This window comes from Cryptomeria japonica, chromosome 3 (assembly GCF_030272615.1).
Source record: "Cryptomeria japonica chromosome 3, Sugi_1.0, whole genome shotgun sequence".
NCBI lineage: Eukaryota > Viridiplantae > Streptophyta > Pinopsida > Cupressales > Cupressaceae > Cryptomeria > Cryptomeria japonica.
Window position 1 is genome coordinate 474,503,541 of NC_081407.1, and position 15,561 is coordinate 474,519,101.

The following is a 15,561-nucleotide window of genomic DNA, read 5'->3' on the forward strand; positions in this document are numbered from 1 at the left end:
GGCATTTCCATTATAGCTTTAACTTTTTTTGGATCCACTTCAATCCCTTTTGCTGAAACAATGTACCCTAGGAGCTTGCTAGAGGCATCAATGAAAACCAAGTTATTTGTGCATACTTTATGTTTCATTTTGAATAATTATAAGTAAGTTATTTAATTTTTTATCCTTAAGGAAACTCCCTCTGAAGAGTCATAATGTATTCTTTATGTTGTATTTTAAATTGAATGCATCCTCATTATAAAAACTAATCATGGCATCAATGAATACTATTATTTGTGCATTTACAAATATGTTTAAGGTTAAATTTTTAAAATTTACTTGAGTAAAGTAATATTCTTGCACTTGAATGTTGAATTATGATTGTTTATTTTATACGATATGTTTTTTTTTGCAGGTCCCTTAGGAGATGAAGTCAAAGATTTTAGATAGGCCTACTTGATTATACTTTGTGTAATATACATAAATGAGAGACTATTGGTCAAATTTATGAATGAGATAATTATGTTTTAATCAAGTTCTATTCAATATGTTATATATTGTATGAGGTAAATTTAATTTCATACACAACACACTGGTTCTACTTGTTAGACCCCACCATACCACCTACTTTGTTTCTTACACTTTTCTCTTATCATCATTGTTATTGAAATGGTAATTATATATTTAAACCTATGTTTTGATACTTTTCTCTTATCATCATTATTATTGTAATGGTAATTATATTTGATTATATATTTTGTGTATCTATATGATGATTATCACTTTTTAATTTAGTTTAAAATATGTTAAAATTATAAGATATGTTTTGATACTTTGGTCTTATCATCATTGTTAGTTCATGATGTACATCTTTATTTTATCTAATCACAAGTTATTTAAATAAAATTCCATAAAAAAATTTCAAGTCCACATAATCCATATATATCTAGATGGTAACATGATGAACTTTACATAATATCTAATGTGCATATATATATGTGGTCCAAAATATATATATGATCTAATCCTATTATGCAACTATCCATATATATAAAGTATGTGCACGTCCAAGAAAATATATACAATGTTAAAAAATAAGTACACATGTAAACAAATGTGTAAAGTCCATAAAAAAGTACATATCATATAAAATAGTACATGTACATCATATCAGAGCCAAATAAACAGTAAAATCTAAGTGCTATCATAATTAACATCTCGTGGTCTCTTCTCCCTAGGACGTGGACCAGATCCACCCATCTCATGTTGTACAAGGAAAAAATATTATTAAAATACTTGATTAACTATTAAAAGATAATCATTTATCAAATAGAGTTGGAATACATAAATTACATTACAAACTTACAATGATATGCATGTGCACAACAACTCTACTAACTTTTTCCCGCATGTACTATATGCTCAGGAGTTGTGCCATCCTGTATACAAGATAAGAAACATGATATAACGAACAAGAGCACATACACATGCTTATTTTTTATTAAATAAAAATGAATAATTATAATTTTATTAAATAATCATATAATAAAATATCGTACATAAGGTTGCTCATCTGCTCTAGCAATATCTTGTGCACCTTGTCATGTATGTACATTGAAATCAATGCCAAATGTAGTGTTAGCTAAGTCCTATACAAGGTCAAATTCAAAGTGTCCAATTAAATGTCAAATTAAGAGTCAAAATAAGGTCAAATTAAGTATTAAATATTAAGACCTCAAAGGATGTCGGTGTGTATTCAAATTGGCTCTGAATGAGGATAACCTATCCTGATAGTAGTGCCCACCTGCAAACATGCATTTAATGAAATCATATTTATTGAACATATAATATGTATTAAATAATTTCATGTTAAGTTACAATGTTGTAAGAACATATTTAATTTATTAATTCTAAGATACATACAATAGATGGTGTCACAGCTGTCCCACCCTCTTCTCGATGTACTGATGTAGAGGGTCCCTCATGAACTGAAGCTTGGAGAAAGAAGCATTCAATGTATCAACATGAAAATTTATATAGTATACGATGATAACATATTAACTTAAAAAGCTAGTACAATGTCTAGATAGAAATTTATAATATACCCCAAAAGGTGTGCCAAGTTGTGTAGGAGTAGATGCAATATTGACTCGAACATTTGGTGAGTCCTTATCTACATTAGCCAAATTTATTTAATGAAGTATTAGATTGTATAAAAAAAAAGACACGCACTTAATTTATACCTATATTTAATAAAGTATTAGATTGACATGTACATGTATATATATCTATACCTGCTCAAGATGATCATCAGAGCAAAGAAAATCCATATATGATGTCATCATAGTATCATTTGTTGCATCATGCTTAGCTACAACCGAAGTGGATCCTCAATTAGCAGTAGGACCTACACACATCTGATGACATCTCGTACACATATGTGGCATCAATTGAGGAGTGGATGCCATCTATGCAACTTGCTCACTCAGGTTACCTATGAGGGAAGTCAAAGCATCTAATGTTGAAATGAATGATGTAGTCTGCACATCTGCAGGAATCGATGGAGCAATAAGTGGAACCATGGGTGGATTTGGTAGGGGATTATTACTGCGTGCCCCTAATCTATTCTATGGTATTCCATGACCAACACCATGGAATGACTTAATATCAAAACAATTTGGTTTTTGGTGCATTACAAACTCACAGTATAATTTCTTCAAAAAATATAAAGGGACCTCATAATTATGATGTGGTGGATAATCAAAAACCATCCACCATCTATCCCAAAAGTGTCTAGCCATTTCTGGATGATCACACCACCTAATTGAAATTCATACTAAGTAAACATGTTGAATTAGTACTTTAGTGTTGGAGATGAATTAGATGATGAAGCTGGCAATTAGAGAAAATCGTGTCATGTCATGGCTTAATAGGTCCTATTATGGACCTATTATGCCATGATGGCATAATAGGTCCTATTATGGACCTGTTATGCCATGATGGCATAATAGGTGGACTATTATGCAATGTGCTAGCATAATAGGACTTATTATGTCGTCATGGCATAATAGGTCCTATTATGCCATGACATGATATAATAGGTCCTATCATACTAAGTAAACATGTTGAATTAGTACTTCAGTGTTGGAGATGATTAGATGATGAAGTTGGCAATTTGAGAAAATCATGTCATGTCATGGCTTAATAGGTCCTATTATGGACCTATTATGCCATATGCAATGTCCTAGTATAATAGGAATTATTATGCTATCATGGCATAATAGGTCCTATTATGCCATGAAATGATATAATAGGCCCTATCATACTAAGTAAACATGTTGAATTAGTAATTCAGTGTTTGAGATGAATTAGATGATGAAGCTGGCAATTCAAGAAAATCATGTCATGTCATGGCTTAATAGGTCCTATTATGGATGGACTATTATGCCATGATGGCATACTAGGTGGACTATTATGCAATGTCTTGGCATAATAGGACTTATTACGCCATCATGACATAATAGGTCCTATTATGCCATGACATGATATAATAGGTCCTATCATACGAAGTAAACATGTTGAATTAGTACTTCAGTGTTGGAGATTAATTAGATGATGAAGTTGGCAATTCGAGAAAATCATTTCATGTCATGGCTTAATAGGTCCTATTATGGACCTGTTATGCCATGATGGCATAATAGGTGGACTATTATGCAATGTCATGGCATAATAGGACTTATTAAGGCCCCCGTTTCTAAGAGCACATTTTCTAACACGTGGACTTCCATCAATTTGTGACCCATTACCTTGCACTTACCCTGTAAAAATGGTCATCTAAACCATGGGTCCCTAATCTCAATTACATAGCCAAGGTCCTAACCAAAGACAACTAAATCAAAATTGAGCACCTAATTAATTAATTCCTCAATCATCAATGTCACATGGCAAATAAATCATTCTAAATTAATTATAAGTTTATTTAATTAATTAATCATTCCAAGTAAATTATTTTAATCAATTATTCTATTTATTTAATTAAATATCCTAGCATATTTAATTAATAAATCAATCTGTCATTTAAATCATCAAAAAGGAATTAATTTACAAAAAGGAATTAAATTGAGAAAAGAAATCAACTTGAGATATTTCTTTTTCTAAAATTGAATAAATAATTTTCTCTAAAATTAAAACTCAAAGCAAATCTTGAGGAAAGAGGTTTAGTTGTATTGAAGAGGATTTTTCTAATAAAAATCTTGAGCAAATAAGAGGAATGTGCATGGAATTAACTAATTTTATCTCAAGTGCATGGAATCAACTAATTTTATCTCCAATGCAAACTCAAACTTATAATCTCAATGCATTCAATCAGACTTTAATTGGAATTTTTCTCAACATTAACTCAATCTAATCTTCTCTGAAACTGAATTAAAGCATCCAATCATTTCAATACACCTAGATTGTGCTTTTCTTGAGGAATCTCAACCGCGCATTATTAATCTATCTTAACCATTGTTCTCTCTTTGGATTCTCTATAAATTTAGCCTTTCATCTCTCATTCAAGACACCCTAAAGATGTATTGTTATTATGTTGTTTTTTCTCTAGAGTCATTAAGAATATTGTACTTTGAGAATATTGCATCTTAGCTTTTTGCATATTTAGTTTAATCATTCATAGCTTAATCTTGCATATCTAGCTTAATCTGGCATCCATTTAGCTCAAATTTATGCTCATATAGATTAAATCCTTCGTCTTGGTGTAGTCTAGTCACTGGTATTGCTTAGACAAATCTAAGAGCAAGTTTATACTCGCATCTTTTAGAAGGCAATAGATCGATTTGTTATGGTTTTTTAGATTTATTGAAGTGTTATGTCTTACAGCTTACAGATTACCACTTTTCACACGCATATTTTTGGCAGCCATCGTGGGGCCCGAGGATTCAATTTTTTGGCCTTGCAATCATTTATTTTTATTTTCTAGATTTCGTTCATACACTCTCTGCAAACTGTCATACAAGTTTTTGTAGCACAAAATACAAGTTCTAAGTTTTGTCATCTGGTTCTCTGGGAATCCTCATTTCCTTCTTTATTTACGTGTCTAGTTTGCTGAGAATACTCGTCTAGTTCTGTGAGAATTTTTGCACGAATTTATGGTTTTCTCATTTCAGAAACACAATACTTTTTAGGTTTTTCCTTGAATTGAATTTGATTTTACTGATGCTAACCCTAATTTGTCTTTTGTCTGCCTGAGAGATTTTTTTTCACAGTCTAACTATTTTTTTGCAGAACGCTTGTCAAAGAATCTATCAATCAAACTTTACGTCTATCAAAGAATCCATTGATAAAAAACAACATGACTATTGATGTGTTGTTTTTGCAGGTTGCCTAAGGAGAATCAACTGAACATTGTGTATTCTTAATTGATTTCTAGGCACTTAAATTATGATATGGTAAATGAGCAAATCTATTTTTTGTGTTTGAAAAATGTCTAAAAGGTAGGAGAGTATGCTCTTGTCTTTATAGACAATCAAAAATCTACACCCTTGAACATTTTCTAGTTTTGAGATTTGTGTTCCTTTAGCGGTTTTGTCATAGTGGGAAAAAGTAATCACCCTGTGAGAATGACCCAAGTGAGTACAACTAGACCTAAGCATTCTGACTCACTATAATAAATAGGCCTCTTAGGATTAAAGTCTCAGAGGATGGATTTATTTGAGTTTTCTCTTTGAGATCTCAGGATTAAAGTCTTTTGTTTTGTTGTACTGCCCTCTGGGAATTATCGTCTGATAACTGATAAAATGTCATACAAGTCTTAACACCTAGGGTATATATTTGTCAAATTGTCATTCTGGTCTACAAATTATCGTCTGGCCATACGTAAACTGTCATACGAGTCATCATCATCTTTAACAGTTTGTCATCCGATAAGCCTTAAATTTTCGTTTGAGTATAAACAACAACTCGTACGAATATCTGTCTATGTTGTATAGAAGTCCTTAAACTGTCACCCAAGTTATATTATTCTATCATACGAGCCTCTGATTCTGTCATTCCAAAAGCCTATCTTTTTGCATGCTTTTCCAAATCTATCATACTTGCCTAATCAGTCTATAGTGAGCGTATATTTGGTCTTTTTCATCCTGTAAAAAAAACAATCTTGACAGTGTACCCCTATCATTGTGTTACATGGTTTTGTCAATTATATCTCAACTAGTTCAATAAATCTTACATCAATCTGATCAACCTAATCTGCTTATATGATGTCTTATATAGGATAGATCATTTTTGAAACAAGACTTGATCTCAATTACTTTACTCATTCATTACCTCAAACGAACAACTAGCTCTGATTTGATCTTGACATCTGTATCACTTTTAGCTCTTGGTCACATCAATTGTAAATGCCTGTTCAAACTAGAAGTTCTTGTAAGACAACTACCAAGGGTAAGGAAGAGTCCTTTTCATTGCAGACTAATCCATTCTTTACAGAAGACCCCATCTCTGACAAACCTTTGTCATCAAGTATACCAATTTTTTTATCAACCCTTATCTCCCACCATGTTTGGAGAAATGCAAGAAAGAGAAGTTGATAAACACAATACTCATGATAATGTTAGCACCCATGCTACTGATAATGAATCCTCATCTAGCGATTCTGATGCTTTTGGACCTACAAAAGTTGTTATAAATAGTTGTCAAAAGGATAAGGATTTCTGAAAAATGATGAAAAATACCATGCCCAGAGAAAAAGAAGAGCATTTTCTAGAGTTGGCAAAACAAGGCACTAAATTTCCCATTGATTATAACATTAAAATCCTTATCACTAAAGAAGAAGAGACACCACTAGCATTGGTAAACAAACAATTGCAAGCATTGCAAACTGAAATCAAGGAAATTAAAAACAAGGATAAATCATCTACGTAGTATTCTTTGGACATGATCTTCTCATTCCCATTTGACAAGAACCTTTGCATGCCTCCATTTCCTTCAAGAGTGTAAATTACTAAGTTTGACAAATATGACAGTAATTGTGAGGCTCTACCCTGACTCATCCTAGCATTTCAATATTTTTCAAGTTGAGACTATTATGGATGCTCTATTTTTATGCTTTATGGATTTGGAACTTATATGATTCCATGATTTGGATAAAATTGATATATATTGATGCTTCATTTCTATGCATTATAGATATAGAACTCTATATAATTGTAGAATAGGATTACTATGCGATGATGTATGTCATTATTGAAATTGCAAGACTTTACTATGATGATAGAAATAGGATGCATGTTTTATGTATGGATCAACATTATGTGGATTATGATAATTGCTTATGTGGATTTATTTGGATATAAGATATATAGGTTTGTTTAAATGTAAATTGTATGCAGAGTGTTTGATGTGTATTCTTACTCATGTATTTAATATTATATGAGGTTATTAGAATTACTAATGTGTAATTGAGATGTGCAGGAAAATTATCCATGTGACCATGGAAATATTATGGAGCACCAAACCTAGACCTATGTACGTTCGTAAAGCCAGGGGTTGTCTATTTGGAGAGACAACACCCCGTATGTATTGTATTTTATTTGTAATAGTAAATGATGCATGTGTGTTAAATTTTATTATTGATTTATTTAAATCCAACAAGAGACAATTTTCATTTGTAATTTTGTAATGTATTTTATTGTGTCACTTGACACGTGTTGATTTATGTCTTGAATTTTGACTTGTCTCTTGAAGGGAGTTGTTCAACTATAGCTTTTTCAAACACTTGAATGTGGTTCCAAATTTTCCTTGGGTAGAGAGTCTTTGGAGTGATCAACTCAAGTTTGACCCGAAAATAAACTTCAGATGGGTTTATAAGGGGTCAAATGGACTCCTAGGGGTAGTTTAAAGGTGTTTTCTAAAGCCCATAAGGTATACCTATGGGTTAGGAGTGTTTTTAGGCATGTGTCTACTCCCATGTGACTGTTTAGTCATTCCATAAAGTGGGTTTTCTAAGATATGCGAAAATTCAAAATTAGAAGGTGCCATCCAGGGTTGATAACCTTCCCTTTTGATGAGAGATCCTTTTTGATCTTTTTCTTACTTTTTCCCTTTTCAGTTTTAGAAACCTGTGAGAACTCTCATTGAGGTCTTCTTAGGCAAGAATGAGAGATTTTGTGGATAATCACCCACTCTCCACTTTTGGAGACTGCATTTTGAAAAGTGGGTTTTTGGATTCGAAATTTGGCTAAGTGTAGAAGGGAGGATTGTGGATTTGGGCTGCTCATCCTCAAACTAGTTCTAGCATACCTTTGGGCAGATTGATGGTTGGTTCATCTCCTTGCTTTTTATGTTGCATGTCTATGTTGGAAAGTTTGGTTGTATGTGAAAATGATTCTCTTGTATTTTCTTTTGTGAAAATTATTATTATGCAATCTGTCTTTTATTTTCTTGTATGCATTTTCTGTGTTTTGGGAGTAACCAAGGCCTTCTACTCTTGGGAGAGTAGGATGGTCTTGTGGGTGGTAGAAGTTTGACAACCCTCAAGTGAGAGACTCTCTTTATGAGAGCGAACTCAAGGGGTGTATTTGTGACCCTTGTTGCATGGCCTGGTTTATGCATTTGGGGGTCATAAGGGGAGAAAGTGTGACATAGATGCCTTGGGGGGCATAAGGAATGTGGGGTTAATGATCTTATGAAATAACTTTGTTTGCCATGAGGTGGCATTGTATTCTACCATTCTTGCAGTCTCCTCAGGATATTTGGTCCACTACCACCCATGTAAAATCATCACATTTTGTGATGGAGTGTAGACTTGGTTGGGAAAGTGTTTGCTATATGTTTTTCCCTTGCTTTTTGTGTTTACATGTCTGTAACCTGTCTAGGGCTTGGTTCTCCAAGCTCGGGGGTGGCTTCTAGTAAGCCTAGGTTGGGAGGTGAGCACTCCATGGTCATAGCCTATGATTTATTTGTAGGTTGTTTGGAAGAAAAGAAAAGGACAAGTAGAAGTTGCTGGATTTATTTGTTGTAGAAAAAGATTTGGGAATGGAATATTTAATATTTTAAGTTGCAGCAATGTAAAGGGAAACTATATGTTGTATCTATTTTGAAAAGAAATGTATCTATTTTATTTAAAGTCCTCATTTAAAGAAATGAGGGACTAGTTTGGGTATCTCACCCTCTTGTAATGATGACTATATTGTATTCTAAAAATGCCTTAAATAAATGCATTATTTCTGTAAATTAGTATTGCATAAATGAAATATTGTTGTTGGGTTGTAGCTATGAATATTCTTAAAATATTAATGGTTGTATGCATCTTACTTTACAAATCTAAAAGTTCATTTTACCCCTTTAAGCATATGAATTATTGGAAAAGAATGAAATAGGGAAGCTTGCATGTTAGTGAAAGAAAAATTAAGCATCTAGTCCTAACCATTTAATCTCCAATACAAATCATGGTTTAATGAATTTACATGCATATCTCTAAGGTTAAATTCAAATGATTCTAGATTAATATAGCTGTTGTTTAAGTTTATTTAATTCTGTCATTTACTTATTTGCAGAAATTAAAATCTAAAGTTAAATAGTCTATCTAATTTAAATAAAAACATATTTATATAGTTGCTGTATAAATTTATTGAATTCTGTCAATTATTTATTTGCAGGAAATAAATCTAAGGTTATATAGTTTATCTCAGATTTTAGCAACATGGAATTTAAAATAAAGAGAAAAAAAAAATACATTGATCTAAATCTGAATATTTTAATTTATCTGTCAAAAAGTTCAAAACAAAAAAATATATACTACATAGTAAAGTTAGCTCTAGTTCTCATATGCATCAAATATATATATATATATATATATATATATATATATATATATATGTAAAATACATTTATATATATGAAATATTTATATATATATAATTTTTTTTTAAATAAAAAAAAAAGAAATTAATTTTTAAGAAATTAAAAAAAGGGGGACTTTAGGTTTTGGGGAGCTCGGCCCCCCGCACAGTGGGCGGTGACCCCCAGCGGTGGCCGCAGCAACCATTGTGGACCACAACCCATAGTTGGGGAGGCTTCGGCTCCCCTTGTGGGCGGCGCCGCACAGCGGCGGTGCTGTCGGGCTGCAGGCCTTGTCCCACAGCAGCGGCCAAGGCCGCCTCTGTGGACCATGACCCGCAGGCTCGGCAGTGGCCGTCCCTGCGGGGAGCCCTCCCCCATGAATTTTCCCTTTAAGGTCGCTGCCTCAAGCCACCGCCGCTCCCCCTACGTGAAACCTCGGCCCTGCACAGCAAGAGAAAAATTAAACCCTAACCCGGTTAAACTTTATAGGACAATTTTTATTATGGATTTAATTGATCCTTTAGTCAAATTAATTTAACTACATTTTAATTATTGTTAAAATAAAATATAGGCATTAATAAATCTAAGTGCTAGGACTAATTTAATTAGTTTCTAAAAACAATTAATGGTTATTGGAGATTAATATTATCTTCGTCAAACAATTTAGAAAGTTTTGATTATATTAAGTTATTTATTAAAATTGATGAGATAATAAAATAATTCATTTAGTATTCCACATTTAATTTTAAATTATTTTCGCTTACTTGAGTTAGTGGTTAGAGTTAACTCAAAACATAGTTAAGACAAAACTTGATAGTGCGTTTCGTTTTAGACAAATTTAGTGTTATAGGTTGTTACTTTAAAAAAAAAAAAAAAAAATTTATCCCGTTCGTGCCCAAAAGTTTGGGCATGACATTTTGGTATCAGAGCAAGGTTTTCAACACTAGGAACCTTTCTCCATTACGTTTCGCTTTAATTAGTTAATTAATTAATTTTATCTTATTATATTTATTTTTAATTAATTAAATATTTCTCCGAAAAATTATTTATTTATTTTATTTTATTTTTATTTTCTCATAAGGATGCCTCCGACTACGCGACAAGCTTGCAAACATGGTAGAGGTCCTAGGCGTGAAAGTATGGCACGCGAAGAGGTCGATAAGGAGGAATCAGTTCTGGAAAGGAACTCAAAGGCCTCTCCTGAATGGTTGGTTGACCCAAACTGAGACATCTTAGAAGCACTCCAGAACCTGATTGGGATAGTCCAGGAAAGGCTTCCAACAAAGGATCATCATGTTGAAAACCAGAACTCAGGGAGCCATAGATCGACAGATAGGGAATAGAGTAGGAGTCCACCTCCTAATCCCGTAGAGAGTCAGGCTAGGCATGAGCCCGACTCCATTCACCTACCAGGACCACCTCCAGTAGCAGAGCCAGTGTATTATGAGAGGGCATGTCAGGATCCAGGGGATCTAATCAGAGAGGTTATGCACCTCCAACCACCATCTTTTGGGGGATCTACCGATGGGGTAGAAGCTGAGGCTTGGCTTTTGAGCCTAGATAGGTGTTTTGCATTGCGCTCTTATGAGAGCAATCTAAAGGCGCGTGTAGCAGTCCACCTATTGAGAGAAAGGGCCTCCACATGGTGGAGACAGGAGGAATACAAGTGTGGTTTAGTTGCGGATACTCTCACATGGGAGATTTTTACAGAGAGGTTCAGGGAGAGGTACTTGTCAGAGCATTACAAACAGCGTAGGATAGACGAGTTCCATAACCTCCAGCAGAAGGGTCTCTCAGTGACCTAGTACGAGAGCAAGTTCTTCGAGCTTTTGCCATACGTGGAATACCTAAAAGATGAGAAGCTTCTCGTCAATCATTTTATCAGAGGGCTGAATGTTGGCATAGCAGGACCAGTGAGGATGTCCACTCCAGAGAGCCTTCAGGTTGCCGTGGAGAAGGCTTTGATAACAGAGGAGATTTAGGTCAGGCCACAGGATACAAGGGATTGGTTCTAGAACTGAAACCATATACCCCAGGCATACGGGTTTCAAAAACCCCATTGGAAGGGTAATAACAGGCACACATCGGGGTTCTCCAAACCCCCTCCTCCGCAACAGTCACAACAGAACCAGAGGCAGAGACCTCCACAGTTAGTAGGGCGCAAAGTCCAAGCAGTAGTAGTCTCAGGGTCAGAGGTGAGATCGGTGATCTCAGGTTCCTTACACACCTCCGATGAGGACTCAGTAGTCCTCCAGGGGTGGGTACAGTGGTTCTAGCAGGACAGGGGGACAGTCTTTCTCTAGGCCTCAGGGCATTCAGTTTCAGGCACATGGTGCTTGTTTCACATGTGGAGCCATGGGGCACATGGCGAGAGAGTGTCCTCAGGGTCAAATGGCATGAAGTCAGAGGATGGCAGCATCAGAGCCTACAGTTGGAGATATGGGCAGGTCCCATAGAGTCTTCGCAGCGGTTGACAACCATCAAGCAGAGCACTAGGCCACAGTCATTGAGGTTGCAAGTATGATCAGAGGTAACAGTGTATTTATATTATTTGATTCAGGAGCTACTGACTCTTTTATATCTCCATTGGTTGTGGAGCGTTGCAGGCTAGTGGCAACTAGACAGGGTGTCAGTTGGGAAGTGGAGTTAGCTTTAGGGGCTAGAGTGTTAGTGGAATCATAAGTTAGGGCATGTCAGCTTCAGATTGGCAATACCACCACCTTAGTAGACCTTAGAGTTACACCACCTGGATCATATGACATCATACTTGGCATGGATTGGCTTTATGCCCATAGAGCCAAGATGGATAGCTGCCAGAAGGAGATCAAGTGTGAGGATGATCAGGTTTCGCCCATAGTAATCACAAGGATTCAGAGACCCGTGTCTCTTCGTATGATTTCCGCAATGCAACTTAAGCGGAGCATGTGAAAGGGATGTCAACTATTTTCCATCACCATTAGTGATAGGGATATTCGGATGTGTTTCCTTCAGAGCTACCAGAAATGCCACCCCGTAGAGAGATTGACTTTCATATAGACCTTGTACTAGGAGCTGAGCCAGTTTCAAGAGCACCTTATAGGATGACCACAAATGAGCTTAATGAGCTCAAGATGCAGCTTGAGGAACTCCTAGAGAAGGGTCACATTCATCCTAGCGTATCCCCTTGGGGTGCACCAGCCATCTTCGTGAAGAAGGAGGATGGATCTCTTTGGTTATGCATGGATTATCGTTAGTTGAACAAAGTAACCATCAAGAACTGATATCACTTGCCCAGGATGGATGATTTATTCAACCAACTTCAGGGTGCCAAATTATTTTCCAAAATTGATCTGAAGTCAGGGTGCCATCAATTGAGAATAGTGGAAAGTGATATCCACAAGACCGCATTTCGCACTAGATATGGCCACTATGGGTTCACTGTGGTTCCATTCGGTCTTACGAATGCTTTAGCTATTTTCATGAGCCTCATGAATGGGGTATTCCACACATTTCTTGACTGTTTTGTGATTGTGTTCCTCGATGACATATTGATATATTCTCGGAATGAGAAGGAACATGAGGAGCACCTGAGATAGGTTTTGCAGTGTTTGAGGGGCAATCAGTTGTTTGGCAATTTGTCAAAGTGTGTCTTCTTTCATTCAGAGGTCAAGTACCTTGGGCACATTATTTCCAGGGATGGGATCTCAATTGACCCATCAAAGATCGGAGCTATTATGGATTGGCCAGCGCCAACCAGTGTGATAGAGGTCAGGAGCTTCATGGGCTTAGCAGGTTATTACCGACGCTTTGTTGAGGGATTCTCTAGAGTCGCACATCCCATTACTTCTCTTCAGCGTAAAGGGAAGAAATTTGAGTGGACAGAGAAGTGCGAGAGGGCCTTTCAAGAACTCAAAAAGGTACTTACTAGCACACATATCCTTGTAGTGTCAGATCCCTCAGCTGACTTCATGGTTTGCACAAATGCTTCCCTAGAGGGTTTAGGAGCAGTCCTTATGCAGGATGGTAGGGCTACAACTTTTGAGTCTAGGAAACTTAAGACTCATGAGCTTAACTACCCTACTCATGACCTTGAGCTTGCAATAGTAGTGCATGCACTTGTGAGGTGGATACACTTCCTTTTGGGTCATCACTTTGAGCTTCATTCAGACCATCAGAGCCTTTAGTATATATTCACTCAGCCAAACCTTAATGCACGTCAGAGGAGATGGATGGAGTTCTTGTGCGAATATGATTTTGACGTTCACTACATCAAAGGGAAAGAAAATGTAGTTGCAAATGCCTTGAGTAGGAGACATCACGAGGTATACACCATATCTATGGGCACGGATTTGAGAGATCGTATATTGCAATAGTTGCCAGAGGATGGATGGTATTTAGAGATTTGTTAGGTGATACGATCTCAGGAAACTCTAGAAGGGAAATATGTGGATTATTCCTTGGAGTTTGATGGACTATTACACCATAAAGGGCGCATCTATGTACCTTCTTTTGGGGGATTGCGAGAGTTCATTGTCACGGAGGCTCATAGAGCTCCTTATGCAGCGCATCCTAGAGTTAAGAATATGCATGTTGACTTGAGATAGTTATATCATTGGCTAGGAATGTGGCAACTCATTGCTGAGTTAGTAGCCCGATGCCTTGAGTGTCAGAGAGTCAAGGTGGAGCACCGCCATCCAGGTGGGTTGCTCCAGTCTCATGCTATACCAGAGTGGAATTGGGATACTATATCCATGGATTTCATCATTGGTCTCCCTATGTCATCTCATCGCCATGATGCCATCTTGGTGACAGTTGACAAGTTGACCAAAGTGGCCCACTTTTCACCAGTTCGGACTACCTTCACAGCACCAGCAGTAGCACAGGTGTTCTTGTGAGACATTGTCAGACTTCATGGCATTCCACGCAAGATTATTTCTGACAGGGATTCCCTCTTCACTTCTTCCTTTTGGAAGGCATTATAGGAAGCTATGGGCACCAAGCTCAACTTTAGTACAGCTTATCATCCAGAAATGGATGGTCAGATAGAGAGGGTTAATCAAGTGTTAGAGGATATGCTTCACATGTACGTCATGGATCATCAGACCAGATGGGAAGAGTACCTTCCCTTAGTGGAGTTTTCCTATTACAATGGGCATCACACTTCATTGGGGATGCCACCCTATTAGGAATTATACGACAGACCTTATAGGACACCGTTGAGTTGGGATCGCATAGAGGACATAGTTGCTATTGGTCCTGAGATAGTTCAGGATATGGAGCAGCAGGTGGATTTGATTAGGCAGCATCTTAGAGAGGAACAAGATAGGTAGAAGAAGTATGCAGATGCGAAGAGGATAGATCATAGCTACTTGGTTGGAGACAGAGTCTTTTTGAGAGTGCGACTACATAAGAGTCCAATCCATTATGGAAAGGGTTCTAAGCTCGCACCTCGCTTTGTAGGGCCATTTGAGATCCTTGAGAGGATAGGACTAGTTGCCTACCATTTAGCATTTCCACCTAGCCTATCACGCATCCACGATGTGTTTCATGTATCAATTTTGAGGAAGTATATCTATGATGAGTCTCATATTTTAGATTGGGATGCCTTGCAGGTGGAGTCAGACGAGCAGCTAGCTTTGGAGCCCATTCGCATTTTGGCATGCTGGACGTTGGCCCTTCGAGGTCGAGAGCTAGACCAAGTTAGGGTCCAGTGGGATTGCTATGATGAGGTTATGGCTTCATGGGAGGATGCAACACGTATGA